We start from the raw sequence: 18126 nt of genomic DNA on the forward strand, positions 1-18126 counted from the left end.
CACTATGAAAGCAGACTTTCACAATGCTGACTTCTGAGAAGAGACATTTACTCATTTACATTTTAACAAACAAAAAGATAAAATATATGTATTTGTGAATTTGTGGATAAAAGATGTCTGGCTATTATTGACAGGTTATGGTTCATCTCAACACCATAACACTTATGAAGATGCAGACTAGGACCCATACCCATTAAAGAACCAAGCTTGGCAGCAAAAATAGTTCCAGAGTCCACATTGAACCCCACCATTTGTTCTAGCAGGCGCAATTAAGAAATATGACCAGTGATTCAAACCTAGAGAAACAGTGTATCTGATGTCCTGGAAGGGCTTTAAAGATTTTTTAATGTTGTTCCTAATATTATGTAGAAAATTGGACAGATCCTCTGTTGTGTGGACATTGCTTTTAAAAGAAGCCTGTGTGTCTGTTTTCTTGTCTGTTCCCATTCTTCTCCCATAATCATAATCATTTCTCTCATACATTTTATCTTTTATCCTCTGAGCACAGTTTAAAAACTTATTGTGTAAGTAACATATGTCTGCTGAGGAATATTTGGAGAATTGAAACTGCTAAATATTACAAAAGAGTGGAGTTCATGCCTATTCAATCAGTTTAGTCAATGGATGAATAAATAGCAGTACTCCTACATTAAAAATAAACAAATGAAAACTAAATAGTACAAAAGACAAGAGCCTTCTGTAGTCATGTAGAGAACCTTATAATCCAGAGGCATTTTTATGAAGCTACAACTGGTAGTGGCTTTCATGTGGCTGTCACTTCTACATTCCTCAATGTCCCACCCTCCTAATCTAATAATTTTTTTTTTAAAAAAAGTTTTGTTAGTGAAACACCATAAGGTACAGTTGTAGACTTACAAATTTTTGTGCTTGGGTTTCAGTTATACAATGATCCAGTACACATCCCTCCACCAGTGCCCATTCTCCATCATTTACTTTTTTAAAAAATTTTTGTTAGTGAAACACCATGAGGTACAGTTGTAGATTTACAAATTCTTGTGCTTGGGTTTCAGTTGTCTGGTACTGGTTTATACTCCCTTCTGTCTCCTCAGATATGTACTCTTTTCTTCCTAGTCTCTGTAAAATACTTCAGCTCTAATTCATAGGTATCCAGAACTGTAAATTTTTCCAGAATTCACAAGCCCACGCCTCTGACTGAGGCTCTTTGTCTTCCATCTAGATCTTAGAACAAACCCTCCAGTTTATGGTAAAATCACCTCTCTTTCTTCTCAAGGACATGATTCTTTTTTATCATCTTTTTATCTTTTTTTATTTTATTGAATCACTGTGAGATAGTTACAAGCTTTCATGTTTGGGTTACAATCACAGAATGTTCAAACATCCATCCCTCCACCAGTGCACATTCCCCACCACCAATATCTCCAGTATACCACCCTTTCGCACCCTCTCTCTGCCTCATGGCAGACAATATTTCCCATACTCTCTCTCTACTTTTGGACATTATGGTTTGCAATACAGACACTGAGAGATTATCATGTTTGGTCCTTTATCTACTTTCTGCACACATCTCCCATCCCGAACGGTTCCTCAAGCCATCATTTTCTTAGTGATCCCTTCTCTATTCCAGCTGCCTTCTCCCCTTTGCTCATGAGGCAGGCTTTCATCTATGGAACAATCTTCCTGTCCTATGTATCTACTAACCTTAGGTATCAGCCTCATGTTATGTTGTTTTATACTCCACAAATGAGTGCAGAAAGACATGATTCTTATAATTTTTTCCACTCATCATTTTTCCAATTCCTTAAATCATCTTCACTAAGGGAAAAATATGCCATTGAACTGTTATTTCAGGACAATCTTATCTTGATTCTCCTTTTTTCCAATGTAACCTTTCCAAGTCATAGGAAAATACTTCAAGAATTGTTGAGCTCAGTGCTTATTATTCCTTTTTCTCTTTTCTTTCCACTATCCAGTTCAACCTGGGTAACAATCACACCCAAAGATCAGTGTTTAAATCAGAGAGAAATTGGTCACTCTCTGCATGCACCAAAAATGTTTTTACTTGCTTAGGTTCAGCCTACTGCATTGGTTCTTCACTTTTTTCTTTGGTGTTGAGCCTCAGTCAGAGGTGTGGGCTTGTGAAATATGGGAACAACTGATGTGCTCAGAGCTTGGTTCTGTTCTCAGGGACACTTGGCAGGCTCAGAGTACCATATAGAGGGTCAGGGATCAAACCAGGCTTGGTTTCATGTAAGGTAAGTCCCATTCCCACTGAACTATTGTTCTGGCTCCAATTTTTTATCATTACATTATATTATATAACAAGTAACATGCACAGCAAAGTACATAATGGAAAAACAGAATCCTTGTTAAAAATTTATTAAGAGTTTCAAGACAGTGAAAGCATAGCATTAAAACAAACATAGACCATTTTAAGCACAGGTTTCTATGTGACTACGCATCTGCAGGCCCATGGAGTGGTCCCTTGTTTACATACTCAGAGTGCCACACTGCCTGTAGTTCAGTTCTACTCACATTCACTCCACAGGAATATAATCCAACACAATAAGCTTTAGACGTTCACATATATCACACATTTTATATTTGACCCTAATCTCTCTCCTGTTGGAACAGAATTATCAACTATTTTCTCAGTGCCAATTGAATATATACAGAAAACTTCAACTTAACATGTTCAAACTAGAGCGCTCATTTTTTTGTCTATGTCCCAGCTATTTTCCTCTCCATTTGTAAGAGAAAACAGCATGAATACTAGTTTTCCTCAAAACTGGTTATGCTGAAATCCTAACCATTAGGAGGAGCTTTGGGATGGTAATTAGGTCATGAGAATAGAGCCCTCACAAATGGGATTTGTGCTCTTATAAAAGCTCTTGAGAAAACGCCCTTGCCCCTTCCATCATTTGAGGAGACAGCTAGCTCTCCATGAAGCAGGGGGCTGGCTCGCATCAGGCGCTCAATCTGCCAATGCCTTGATCTTGTACTGCCTGGACTCCAGAACATTGAGCAATAAATGCCTCTTATTTCTGAGCCAACCAGTATGTGGTATTTTTACGATAGCTAAAATGAACCGACATGGCCTTCTCACTAAGTGCTATCTGTGACTCCTTCCTGTCACCTAAGGTGAGGATAGAGATGAGACAAATGTTCTAGGGAGTACACAATTTGTAAATGGAGGTAAGATTTCTCCTGCCCACTAGCCTATAACCTGAATGTTTTGAAGAATTGACTTCTTACTAGTGTGTTGAAAGTGCTGAGATAGAAGACTTTTTTATTAGTGAATCACCCTGAGAGACAATTACAGACTTATAAACTTCCATGCTTGCATTTCAGTCATACAATGGTCGAGTATCCATCCCTCCACCAGTGCCCATTTTCCTTCACCAATGGTGACAGAATCCCTCCTACCATCACCACTTTGTCTTCTCACCCCCGACCCTGCCTCTGTGGCAGGGCATTCCCTTTTGTGCTCTCTCTCCTTTTGGATGTTGTGGTTTGCAATAGAGGTATTAAGTGGCATAATGTTTGGTCTATGGTCTGCTTTCAGGGTGCGTCTCCCATCCCGAGCATATCCTCCTAGCACCATTTACTTGGTGATCCCTTTTCAAACTGAGCTGCCTTTTCCCCCAGTTTGTGAGTCCAGATTCTAAGCTGTGGAGTAATCCTCCCAGTACTTATCTTTAATAATCTTGGGTGTTAGTCTCCCATTATGTTACTTTACATTCCACAAATGAGTGCAATCTTTCTATTTAGGTCCCTCTCTTTCTCACTCATTTCACTTAACATGATACTTTCCATGTTGATCGCAAATTTCATGATTCATCTTTTCTAGCAGCTGCATAGTACTCCATTGTGTAGATATACCAGGCATTGTGTAGATTAGCCAGTCATCTATTCTTGGGCACTCAGGATTTTTTTCAGATTCTGGCTATTGTAAACAGTGCTGCAATGAACAGACAACTGCAGATGTCGCTTCGACTATACTTTTTTGCCTCTCTGGGACATATTCCCAGGAGTGGTATTGCTGGGTCAAATGGGTGCTCAATTTCTAATCTTTTGAAAATCATCCATATTGTTTTCCAAAATGACTAAATCAGTAGGCATTCCCACCAGCAGTGAAGGAGAGTCCCTTTCTCCCCATATCCACTCCTACACCGGTTGCTTTTTTTCTTTTGGATGTGGGCCAGTCTCGGTGATGTGAGGTGATATCTCATTATTGTTTTTTTTTAAATTTTTGTTAGTGAAACACCATGAGGTACAGTTGTAGACTTACAAATATTTGTGCTTTCAATTATACAATGATAAAATACCCATCCCTCTACCGGTGCCCATTTTCCATCACCACGGGTCCCAATATCCCTCCCATCCCCCATCCCCCACATCCCACCTTGCCTCTATGGCAGGGCATTCCCTTTTTTTTTTTCTTAAATTTTTATTAGTGAAACACTATGAGGTACAGTTGTAGACTTACAAATTTTTGTGCTTGGGTTTCAGTTATACAATGATCGAATACCCATCCCTCCACCAGTGCCCATTCTCCACCACCACCAGTCCCAGTTTCCCTCCCATCCCTCATCCCCCCATCCCACCCTACCTCTGTGGCAGTGAATTCACTTTTGTTATCTCTCTCCTTTTGAGTGCTGTGGTTTGCAAAAGAAACATTGAGTGGCAATCTTGTTCGATCTATAGTCTATTCTCATCAAGCATTTCCCATCCTGAGAGGAACCTCCCAACACCCTTTATTTGGTTCTCCCTTCTCTATATGAGCTGCCTTTTCCCCTAGCATGCCCTGCTGGCCTCTAAGCCATGGAGTAATCCTCCTGGTACTTATCTCAGCTATTCTTGGGTGTTAGTCTCCTATTTTGTTACTTTATGTTCCTCAGATGACTGCAATCTTTCTATGTCTGTCCCTTTCTTTCTGACTCATTTCGCTTAGCATGATACTGTCCACGTAGTACCACTTGTATATGAATTTCATGACTTCATCTTTTCTAATAGCTGCATAATACTCTGTTGTGTAGATGTACCAAAGTTTCTTTAACCAGTCATCTGTTCTCGGGCACTCAGGTTTTTTCCAGATTCTAGGTATTGTAAAGAGGGTTGCATATCATTATTGTTTTGATCTGTATCTCCCTGTTGATTAGTGATGAAGAGCATCTTTTATGTGCCTTTTGACCATTCGTATTTCTTCTTTGAGAAAGTTTCTGTTCATTTCATCATCCCATTTTTCTGATGAGGTTCGATGTTTTCTTTTTGTAAAGTTCAACCAGCGCCTTGTAAATCCTTGATATCAACGCCTTATCAGATGGATATTGGGTGAATATCATTTCCCATTCTGTTGATTGTCTTTGAATTCCGATCACTGTTTCTTTTGAGGTAAAGAAGTTTCTCAGTTTGAGGTAGTCCCATCTGTTTATCTTTGTTTCTACTTGATTGACCAGTGGAGTGCCCTCTTTAAAGATACCTTTAGCCTCAATGTTGTGGAGGGTTTTGCCGACCATGTTTTCAATGTACCTGATGGACTCTGGTCTCATGTTGAGGTCTTTAATACATTTTGTATAGAAGACATTTTTAAGGTATTTTTCAAATCAATAGTTTTAAATATTCCAAATGTAAGGAAGAATAAAATTGATCCATGAGATGGCACACCAGAGAAGACACTGGTCTTGCAAGTCAACCACCTGAGTTTGAGCACCAGGACCACATATAATCCCATGGGCCACACCAGAAGTTATCCCTGAGCACAGAGCCAAGAGTAAACCCTCAGCATAGCTGAGTGTGACCTAAAATCTAAAGTAAGCAGATAAAATTAAAGCAAAAAATTATATCTACCCTATCATAAAGAAAACAATACTCCTGGAAATAACCTTTATAAGAAACTTGCAGATAATACATTTAAATTAAGAAGCAAATACACAACAGTATTTATGTTTATATCATAAATTTATGCTCTTAATTTCTAATTTTACTTACCAGTTCATGGAATTATTTTTCCACATAATTTGAGGATTAAAATCTCTAATTATAATACCACGAGGTTTTTCTTTAAAGTTTTTTTTTTTCTCTTTTTTTTTTATTTTTTTAATAATTTATTTATTTATTGAATCACTGTGGGAAAAGTTACAGAGCTTTCGGGTTTAGGTCTCAGTCATGTAGATACCGCACACATTTCCCTTTACCAATACTCATTTTTAACCCCGAACCCCAATAGACCCCCACCTCCCACCCCTCCCAATTCTTGTGAGGCAGATGAGTTCTAGTTAATACTCTATCTACTTTGACTAGATAGATTATTTCGATAGAGGATGCACAATTATTGTTTAGAGTTTACGACCCCCCTCCCCCAATCAGACATGCTGAAACAGCGTTGTGAAATGATTTGCTTTCTACAACTTGGTTTAAGAATAAAATGATGTTGTGCGGCCGCAATAGCGGCCGCGCGGTTTTGAATTTCTGCTATTTTACTTATTGACCCTGGAAGAATTTCTATTAAAAGTTAGCTAGTTAAGAGATTGGTTTCTGTGCCCTGGAGTCGTGGCCGTGCCGGAGAGCCGCTCGTGGGGGGCAGCTGGCGACCTCGGTGGGGCGTGGGGGACGGCCCACAGAGCCCCCCTTCCCATGAGGTCCCCGCCGCTCCCCCCCCCCCGAGCCCGGCTCAAACCTGCTTTCCACAAGGCTCCCGTGCGGCCGCCATCTTTCTTTCCAGAGAGGAGCGGGCGGGCTGGTCAACGCCCTTCCCCCTCCGGGCAGGCTTGGTGGCGCAGATCAACACAAGTCCATTTGCTTTTCTGCTCCAAGCGGCTGGTTCTCTGTGCTAAGTCCTTGTGCCTCCGGGGCCGTGGCCGTGCCGGAGAGCCGCTCGTGGGGGGCAGCTGGCGACCTCGGTGGGGCGTGGGGGACGGCCCACAGAGCCCCCCTTCCCATGAGGTCCCCGCCGCTCCCCCCCCCCCCCCCGAGCCCGGCTCAAACCTGCTTTCCACAAGGCTCCCATGCGGCCGCCATCTTTCTTTCCAGAGAGGAGCGGGCGGGCTGGTCAACGCCCTTCCCCCTCCGGGCAGGCTTGGTGGCGCGGATCAACACAAGTCCATTTGCTTTTCTGCTCCAAGCGGCTGGTTCTCTTTGCTAAGTCCTTGTGCCTCCGGGGCCGTGGCCGTGCCGGAGAGCCGCTCGTGGGGGGCAGCTGGCGACCTCGGTGGGGCGTGGGGGACGGCCCACAGAGCCCCCCTTCCCATGAGGTCCCCGCCGCTCCCCCCCCCGAGCCCGGCTCAAACCTGCTTTCCACAAGGCTCCCATGCGGCCGCCATCTTTCTTTCCGGAGAGGAGCGGGCGGGCTGGTCAACGCCCTTCCCCCTCCGGGCAGGCTTGGTGGCGCAGATCAACACAAGTCCATTTGCTTTTCTGCTCCAAGCGGCTGGTTCTCTGTGCTAAGTCCTTGTGCCTCCGGGGCCGTGGCCGTGCCGGAGAGCCGCTCGTGGGGGGCAGCTGGCGACCTCGGTGGGGCGTGGGGGACGGCCCACAAAGCCCCCCTTCCCATGAGGTCCCCGCCGCTCCCCCGAGCCCGGCTCAAACCTACTTTCCACAAGGCTCCCGTGCGGCCGCCATCTTTCTTCTTTAAAGTTTTAATAATTAAAAATAATTTAAAAAATAGATGTTTCAAACCAAAGAAGAAAGAGAATCAAAGTCCTCATTTCACTATCTCATGTCCTGATTACACCAGAAAATTATTGAGATGAGAATTTAGCATCACTGTTAAACATATTTCCAGCTAAGTTTTTGCAGTTGAAATGTATATATTTAGAGCAATTACATTTTAATGAATCAGCCATTTATTGGTGTAGACCCCTCTCACTCCTTCCTCCTCTTCTTATTTATCATTATTATTATAATTATTTATTTGGGATACCACACCAAAAAATGCTCAGGAATGTTAAGGCCAACCCAGGTTAAATTTCCACACCACAGGCCATGCTGTAGGCCTGCCAGAGGTCATTTCCACGCACAAAGACAGGAATAGCTCCATCAGCATCACCATTTACTGTCTTGACCCCACCTCTGGAAAAACAGGGATGTTCATAGGATTCCAAACATTCATCAAGAAACAAGAAAAGACCCAAATAAGTCACCTAACTACACATTTTTAAATAGTAGAAAATACTAAAAAATGAAAACAAAAAGAGCACAAGGCAAGCTGAAGGAAGGAAATAATAAAACTTGAAGTAGAAAGTAATAAAATAGGGGAAAAAATACAAAGATCAACAAAACCAAAAACTGTTTTTTAGATTTGGGGCCACACAAGTGTGCTCAGGGATTACTCCTGGCTCTGTGATTCAGGTGGGTTTTGGACCCTGTGGGGTGTCAGGGATCAAACTGGATTGGCCCCAACTGTCTACTTTAAGCATAATCTCTCCAACTCAAGAACTGTTTGTGGGGCTGTTTTGAAGAAAGAATAAGTAAGGCAAAAAAAAAAAAACCCTTAGTCACACTCACAAAAGAAGAAAGGGAGAAAACTCTAATAAATCAAAAATGAAAGGGGAGAAGTTACAGCAGATACCACAGAAATTCAAAGTATTTCCTGAGATTACTATAAGAAAGCCATGAAATTGTAGAACTTAGAAGAAATGGATAACTTTTTGGAATCCTAAAACCTCCCACATTTGAAACAGGAGAAAGCATAATATCAGAGAAGAAAATTTACTAATACAGAAACTGAACAGCAATAAAAAGTCTTCCCATAAACATAAATCCTATCTCAGATGAATTCACTAGTGAATTCTTTCAAACCTACAAAAAGAACCATTTTCCCATACTCTTCCAGAAAGTCGAAAAAGCAGGAATTTTTCCTAACACTTTCTATGAGACTGATATCATTCTGGTACCAAAAGTAGGGTATGGAGCAACAGCACAGCAGGTAGGGCATTTGCCTTGCAAGTTCGATTCTTCTGCCTTTCTCGGAGAGCCCGGCAAGCTACTGATAGTATCTCACCCTCACAGCAAAGCCTGGCAAGCTACCTGTGAAGTATTTGGTATGCCAAAACACAGTAACAATTGTCACAATGGAGACGTTACTGGACCTGCTCGAGCAAATTGATAAACAATAGGAGGACAGCGAAAATGACAGTACCAAAAGTAGAAAAACCACTAAAAATAAAAAAGAAAGAAAAGCATAACAAAAATCTACAGAAATGTAACAAATACAACAAAATCTTAGCAGACCATATTCAGTTATGCTTGTGTTACTGTGATAATGCAAAGATGATATGAAGAGTATATCATGCAAAGACCTACAGATTTTCTACAATTGTCCTTATTGTATCTTCTTCTTTTTTTTGGTCTTGAAGGATTTTTTTCTTTTTATTTTATTGAGCCGTTCATGCTCGGGTTTCAATCATACAATGTTCCAACACTCATCCCCCCACCAGTGTACATTTTCCAACACCAATGACCTCAGTTTCCCTACTACAACTCCCACCCCCACTTTTCTTCTCTCTCTCTCTCCATTTCTCTCTCTCTCTCTTTCTCTCTCTCTCTCTCTCTCTCTCTCCTCCCCCACTCTCCTTTTGGGTATTGTGGTTTGCAATACAGATACTGAGAGGTTATCATGCTTGTTCCTTTATATACTTTCACCCCTCAGTTCTTTCTTTTTTTTCTTATATTTATTTATTGAATCACTGTGGGAAAAGTTACAAAGCTTTTAGGTTTAAGTCTCGGTCATAAAATGATCAAACACCTTTCCCTTCACCAGTACTCAGTTTTCACCACCAAGAACCCCAATATAACCCCCTCCCACTCCTCCCAATGCCTGTGCGGCAGATGATTTCTACTTAACTCTCTTCTACATTGATTACATTCATTATTTTGACCAAAGATGCACAATTATTGTTTAGAATCTCCCCACCCAACAATCAGAATTGCTGAAAAGGCATTGTGAAATACTTTGTTTTCTATAGCTGGTTATGAGAATTATATAATGATTTTGGATTTCTGCAAAGAGCCAGATAATTACGAGATTGGTTTCTGTGCATCTGCTGTTATGGCTGTGCCGGAGAGCCACTTGTGGGGGGCAATTTGTGACCTCAGTAGGGCATGAAGGACGAGCCAGTACCGCTCCCCTTCCCATGAGACTGCAGTTGCCCCATCACTGCGACTCATACCTGTCTTTCCAATAAGTTCTGAGGTGCGGCCACTTTACTGCCGGGGTGGAGTTTATTGTATCTTAATATGAGACAATTGAGATTTAGACTGAGTTGTTCCCACAGCCAGTGGCCTCTCTCCCACAGCATCTCTCTGTTGACCATCTTTAATGGCATCTTATTGTTCTCTGGAGTAACCACAGCCTCCATCGCACAGCTGGGAGCCAAGCTCGAATGTTCTGCTCTTGCACACTTTTCCAGTTTCACTTATTCAGTACTTCCCATTCCTCACTCACACCGTGATAAATCATATTTAAATCTTCAAATGTTTCATATTCCCTGATGCCTAAAGGTCTTTGCATGTTTCTTATACTCATCGCTCTCTCTTTTCAATCTTATTCAGACAACTTAGACCTAGCTTTCCCCCAACTCGAAGTGGATAGGTTTTCATATTAATTGCTATCTAGTAAATAGCAATAGCACAGTGGTAGGGCATTTTCCTTTCACACAGCCAGCCTGGCTAGCCGGGTTAGATTACTCCACCCCTCTCGGAGAGCCCAGCAAGCTACCAAGAGTATTTCACCCACACGGCAAATCCTGGAAAGCTACCCATTACATATTCAATATGCCAAACACAGTAACAACAAGTCTCAAAATGGAGACGTTACTGGGCTCACTCAAGCAACTCGATGAACTATGGGAGGGCAGTGTTTGTTTGTCAGTAAATTCTTTGTTTATCATCAAGTTTACAGTCAGATGTTGCTAATGATGCTGATGTTGGCCAGCAGTGAACCCAAATAGGCTAAACCTATTTGGTGATTTTCAACATCTTTGTCAGCTTTTCAGACAACAATGGTCTGTGGACCAGTGAGAGAAAACCATTGTCAATTATCTAGAAATAACTGATTAACTGATAACCAGAAATGACTGATAACAAGCAGGAAATATGAGGCAAAGAGCCAGATTGCAGACAAACAATTAAAAACCAGTGGACTATACAGCATAGTCTAGGTATGTAATTGGCTATAAGATATGGATTTTGGTAATTGCTTCTTGACATCTGCAAATGATAAAATTGCCTAGTGATGTATTTCTCAGAACATAATTCCATTGTTAAGTTACACATGGCCATCCTTTATTATACATAATTCTTTATTCGTTAGACAGAGCGGCATCTTAAACTCCCAAGAAACCTCAATGAGCTTAGTTACCGTGTGGATATGGTTGATCGTGCTGAATCCTTATCAGAACCCGGCTTGCTTGCATGGTTGTCCTACATCTAGTGTTCTGCCAATCCTATTCAGGATGACTCGAATGAACAGCTTGTAAACAACAGACAACAGGCAAATCAGGTGATAGTTGCCAATGTTGTGGATGTCTCCCTTCTTCTACAGTAGTACAATCCTGCTGGTTTTCCATTGGGACATAAACTTGCAATCAGATAGGTAGTGTGTGAAGAGCCGAGCCAGTGTATTGATGAGTACTGATGGCAGGTTCTTCAGGTGTTCGGGTCTGATCTTGTCTGGGATGGGTGCTGTTCAGTCCATTACCGATGAAATAGCGTGTTGGATTTCAAAGGGATAACATTGGGAACGACATATCCATTCTGCAAAATTTGGTATGTGGGAAGGTGGACATGGCTATTGAAGAGATCTGAGTAGAAGTCATGGATGATCTTCTCGATTGCACTTCTGGAAGATGTAATAGATCCATCAGATGTTGGAGGGCAGTCATCTTGGTCTTGTAGTTGACAAAGGACAGGCAGGCATTGGGAATGATTTTCCTGGCTTTTGCCGCATCTGCCAGCACTGCTGCTCTTCTCTCTTCTAAATCTTCCTTTATCATTTCTCTGCAGTGCTTTGGGAGCTTGGACATTCGCTTGTAGTTGTCTGAGGCTTACGCCAAGCCATGTTGGTGAATGAGCTTGAGAGATTTTGAAGACAGGTGTCTTTTTGTGGCTATCTCTCTCTAGGCGTTCCTCGCACAATGATGGAGGTGCTGAACCAGAAGAATCGATAGTATTCTTCGTCAATATTGTCAATGATGGCATCTTTCCATGTTGTGACAATAGTGCCAAAAAGTTCCCAGTTGGTGTCATTCTGGGAGTTCTCTTCTTAAACTTTGCAGCCCTTTCTCCTCCCACTGTGAAGTAGAATTTTGCATGAAGGAGATGGTGGTCTTATCTCATTTGAAATTTTAGGACAACAGCAGGCAAAACCGTCGTTTGAATATGATGTGGTCAATTTCATTGTGCAACCGTCCACCAGGAGACTCCCATGTCTAACGTTTAGATTTGGCCTTCTGAAACTGTGAGTTACCATGGATGGTCTTGGTCGACATGATGAACTCAGATAGTATGTCACCCTGTTCTTTCCATTCTAGGCCATGGGACCCAATGTGGAGTTCTTCGACTGATCTTCTCAGTCCTATCTTGGCATTAAAATCACCGGCAATGATCTTGTAGGTGTGGTCTTCTTTATAGAGCTTCTCCAGCACCATGTAGAACTTCTCAATTTCTCCTTCATCATAATTGGATGTTGGTGTGTAGACAACGAAGATAGAACCTGCCGGCAGTGAGCCACATCTATTCAAGTGTAATTGTCTGATTCGGGTTGTTAGACATTAGAATAAATCAATGCTGATGGCCAAGTTCATGTTGACAAGGACACCGACACCACCAATGCCTCTTTTGTCTCATGTTCTGAGGAACAGTTCTTCTCCAGTGTCGAAAATGGCATAATGTGACTGATGCCTTCTCATCTCGGTCAGACCAATGATGTCGTACTTGATCTTTTGTGCTTGTACCATCTGGTCCTCAATGGATGCATCTGATGCCAGATACGTGTATTTAAAGTACAGATCATCCATGTCAAGAGAGAGGTTCGGCAGGGTGATACCATTTCACCGAAACTCTTCAGTGCCACCCTCGAGAATATCATGCAACAACTGGAATGGGAAGGAATGGGAGTGAAGATAGATGGTCGGCAACTACACCACCTCTGCTTCACTGATGACATTGTTCTAATAACACCAAACATTAGCCAAGCGACACAAATGCTGGCTGACTTCGACCGTGAGTGTGGAAAGGTCGGATTACAGCTGAATCTCATGAAGACAATGTTTATGAGAAATGGTCTGATTCCTGAAGCTCCGTTAGCTCTCAACAGAACGAACATCTCCGAATGCAACAGTTATACCTAGGTCAAGAAGTCAACATGACAAATGACCTGGCACCTGAGTTGCACAGGAGCAAGAGAGCAGCCTGGAATGCCTTCTAGAGTGTCAAAGAAATAGCTAAGAGGATGAATAACCTCTGGCTCCGGGCACATCTCTTTGATTCCACTGTTCTTCCTGCATTAACATACACCTCAGAGACCTGGGCCCTACGAAAACAGGATGACAATGCTATTCGGGTCTCCCAAAGAGGAATCAGAAGAGCTAAGCTTGGAGTATCATGCTTCACTCAAGTGAGAGAAAGAATCCGAAGTTCCAACCTCCATCGTGGATCGAAGATCAGGGATGCTGTCTCATTTGCAAAGGCATCAAAAATCAGATAGATTGGACATGTAATGAAATTTGGAGATGACTGGTGGACTAGAGCCATTACCAACTGGATCCCACGGTACACCACATTTACGTAATTTTTTATTAAAGTGTATTGTTACAGTTGTTAAATATTTTTATTTGCCACTATTGCTGATCTTTTGGTATGGTTAATTTCTAAATTAAACTTTATCAGAGTAAAATCAGTGTGGGGGAAAATATAGTATCGATTGGGTTGGGTATTATTGCGACTATAGGTATTCACTGGAATTATTGTAACTAATCTGAGAGAAGAGCAGCTCCATGTATTCTAAACTATCATGTCCCCTATCCAGACACAACGCTCTATGTGGCTGAACATACACAGATTAAACCTGCCATGAAGTGGATCATGAAAACAATTTTTTGGTGAATGAAAAATTGAATTTGTCTAACTATTTTATCCAAACTACCCACTTCTAAAAGTCCTAATTTTAAATATTTATTGTCAATTTACATCATAATTTTATCTTGATTCTTTGTTGCTTCCATGCATTGTCTAGCAAAAGCAAAAATCCTCTGTGACAAATAGTTAACTTAATCAAAGTTACAATAATGCCAAACAATAAAAAGAAAGCAGTCAAAATCAATCTAGATTTCTCCCCCTTTGAATTTCTAAAGCTATTCTCCCATTTCTTCTGAGTCCACTGGCATAAGCATAACCCTGGTTTCTCTATAACCTCACAATCCTGGAAACCACAAATCATGTGCTTTGGGTCTTGCATATCACTCATACTCAGAGTCAAGAGTAAAATTGGAAAAAAAGCATTGGTTTAAGGGTAAAGCAAACTCAGACCATATTACAGCATAATCTCATATTCTTGAGATACATGGATCTGGACATGAATTGTGATAGCTCAGGGTACGGTGTCCTTCTCTGAGAGAGGATGGGCATAGGATGGGGCAGGGAGCTAATACCTATATTATAGAGCAGATTTGAGGAGATTTTTCAACAGACTAAAAAGTGCTGTGGCTAGCAGAGCTCAAACTTGTAACAGTCTTTGACGCAGGTTTTTTTCTCTCTGCCTCAGTGTTTTTTGTTGTTCATTGTTTTGAAACATTTATGCAGCCCTGCCCAACCTTGACTTCAGTGCATCTGTCTGCTTCTGACACCACATGCAGGACTGCATGCAGAATTGCATGCCTATGAACTTTTACCTCTAGGCAGAATATCTGTACCTCAACAAAGTGCCACAAACAGAAATGTATTGCCTGAAGTTTGGAAAACCAGAAATCTAGAATTGTGGTGTCAGCAGTATTGGTTCCTTTGAGGCCTGTGCAAAAGAATCTGTTCCAAATTTCTGCCTCAGTTTCTGCTGTGCTCAGATTGTCCATGACTTTCAGATGGCGTATTGCTGGGTCTTTGTCTTGTCTTCTGTATGTCTCCATATCTTTCATGTAAGTTGTAAAATACATGAAGAAAAAGTCTTTTGGGCCTTATGGTTTGCAATACAGATAATGGAATGTTATCAGGTATATCTCTTCATCCCTTCACCTACTTTCAACACTCATTTAAACTATCATCATTTAAGCTACTAATATGGTTTTCCACAGAACAAAGGAAAAGGAGATGCTTATAAGGAGGTTCAAACAATGATTGAGTGCTCTTAGCAAAGTCTCCCAACTCAGAAGTGGAAACACTTGGCAGATAGTTAGATCTTGTGTTCTCTCCTGCTCTAGAAAACACATGCTTTGAGTTTGCTGAGGTTTCTGCTCATCTTTCCTAAGGGACCCTGACTCAGGGTTACCATTGCCCTCTGCTTACGTCCATGTGGGCATGGAGCACATCCCTATTGAGATGGTGTGGGAGGAAGCCAGGCGTTTGAAGGTCACTGTGGCAAGTGTATATGTGTGCTGAAAATCACAGGAGCTCTTCTTGGGTCTGAAGTCCAGGAAGTGATGCCTCTAATGTACCCCACATGGGTGATCACAGAAAGGCATAGACAAAGGGAAAGAAGGGAAGAAAGTTTAGAGAAGAGAAAGATTCTATTCTGCATTTACTGAATTCCATATAACTTACTTTCACGGGTATATTTTATCCTTACAAATAAGATAGGAAGATTTTTTAAATCTCAGTTTGTTCTCTCAGTAGACTGGGAATCATGAGGGAGTTCTGAAAAAGAAATAAAATGAAACTAGCCGCTTTTCAGATGAATTGGGAATACATTTTCACCTGTACTGTAAAGCCGGGGTCATGGCTTTGATGGCTTGGCCAAAACTTGAGTCATACAGTTTCTGTTACTCCCATCATAACTCAGTTACTGCTGAGTTCTCTTAGTAATTTCCTCAATACAATTTGTACTGGACCTATATATTTACATTGAACTAAATCAGTCAGCAATCCAATCCAGATAACTGAAGTATTAGCAAACCATAGATTTAGAAGTTTATGTACGACAATTCTGTCCCATTCCCACTTCTAGTCTAGATTTTTCATACTAATTTAGCTCAGTTCCCATTCTTGGGTATTTGATCTTATTTTAGTTTCTGGTTTTATGTCAGTGTTAGTTAAGGACTTTCTCTTGGGCCAATCTTGGTCATACTAGGTTTTATCTTGGTTTGTGAATGCTTCATGAGTTTACCCCAAAGAAAATTCTCTGACTCCTTTATCTGCTTAATCTCCATATATAGAAAGCTGAGCCCTTCTAGGGAGCTCAGTGGGGGAGCTCAGAGAGGAGAAACTTCTGAGGACCTTTGGAAAGAATGAAAGCAAACTCCTTACATAGATCATACATGCTCTTGGCAGGATTGCCATGTTTTAAAATTTGAAGGGAAGTTTATTAATTAGTGAACATTGATGAAATTTAGTGAACAAGCACTTACCTAACCAAAACTGGAATATGGGCATTAATTTATGTTTAATTCAATGAGCCTTTCTATCTTTGAGGGCTCCGGATTTTTACAAACCTCCACTAACACACAAAGTATTCATTCCTCACCAGTGTCTTTGTTAGGTTCTCTCAGTAGATGTGTTTCTGCTTCTGGATGTTTTCCTCTCAGTGCTCAAACTTTTGACTCTATTACCTATTTGCTTTGAGTTTTTGGAAAGCTTTATATTCTCACTGTGACTTGATGTTCCAGCCATAACTTTCAGACACTGCTGAATCAAGTTATCTTCCTCATTTGCTGTTAGTATTTGTCATCTATAACTTGGCATTGATTGAACCATTGAACCAACATTTTCCCAACATTTCAATAAATCTCAAGTTATATGAGGTCTTTCCTGAAATTTTAGGTAATTTAAATTTACAGACACAGAAAATCATCCTAAGCTTGAGAATTTAGGAATCTCTTAGGAATTAATTGTTCATGTCTTTTGGCTACCTCATTCAGCAATTACCGCTTCCTTCTTTTTATCTTTTCTTGGTTCCCATATTCTTTTTTTAAAAAATTATTTTCATAAGGTTGATCACATTAATTGATTACATTCAATATTTCAACACCAATCCCACCATCATTACACCTTCACACAACCATTTTTTCAAAATTTCCCACCACATTCAAGCCTGCCTGCCAGGGGCAAATGCTAGATCATTTATTTTCTGTTGCTTATTATGAATATCAGAGAGGTCACACAGGCGCGAAAGTGACTATGCACTTCTGGAATTCTAAAATTGTAAATGGTTGGGGTCCAGAGACATCTCTGTAGGAACTAATCCATTTTGAGATTCAATTGGGAGTTCCTGGATCAAGTCCGTTGATGCACTGAGATGGCCCGGAGAGACAGATTGTAGGCGTGACAGCCAGGACCCTCAGCAAGTGGGGAGACCGGAAGGAACAGCCTGTCTCCGCTGCCACCATGTGGCCTGGAGTCTTAGTCCCTGAATCCTTGTACCTGGGTTTTTCTTCTGGAAGCTCGTGGCCACATGGGTTTCATCTGGGGCCAGAGGACAGAAAGGGCACACCTCCTCCATCTGGGGTGCCCCGAGAATTGGCTTGGTATGGGGTTCAAAGAGATCTCCGGCAAGCTGCTATCTTCCAGGATTCACCGCCCCATATTCTTGTTCTTAGTGAGAAGAGTATCAGATCTTAAACTGATAAGAACAGATACTACACTTGATCTTAGCCAAAAGGCCGAGAAGCAATAGCAGGGCTGGAGCGATAGCACGTCGGTAGGGCTGTTTGCCTTGCACACAGCCAACATGGCCGACCCGAGTTCGATTCCTCTGCCCCTCTTGGAGAGCCTGGCAAGCTACTGAGAGTATCTCACCTGCACGGCGAGATACCTGGCAAGCTCCCCGCAACGTATTCGATATGCCAAACACAGTAACAACAAAGTCTCCAATGGAGACGTTACTGGGCCCGCTCAAGGAAATCGATGAACAATGGGAGGGCCTTTACGTTTACTTTTTATCTTTAGTGAGAAGAGTCAAGCCCTTTAACTTCCTCTCCATTCTTAACCTCAAGTTACTTGGTA

General features: G+C 41.5%; 1 pseudogene; it reads right to left on the reverse strand.

Moving 5' to 3' along the window:
- Positions 1-17688: 17688 nt before the first annotated feature.
- On the reverse strand, positions 17689-17795 carry LOC130022745 (uncharacterized; annotated as a pseudogene).
- Between the last annotated feature and the right edge of the window lie 331 nt (positions 17796-18126).

Source organism: Sorex fumeus, unplaced genomic scaffold (genome assembly GCF_029834395.1).
Source record: "Sorex fumeus unplaced genomic scaffold, SorFum_2.1 ptg000020l, whole genome shotgun sequence".
Lineage (NCBI taxonomy): Eukaryota > Metazoa > Chordata > Mammalia > Eulipotyphla > Soricidae > Sorex > Sorex fumeus.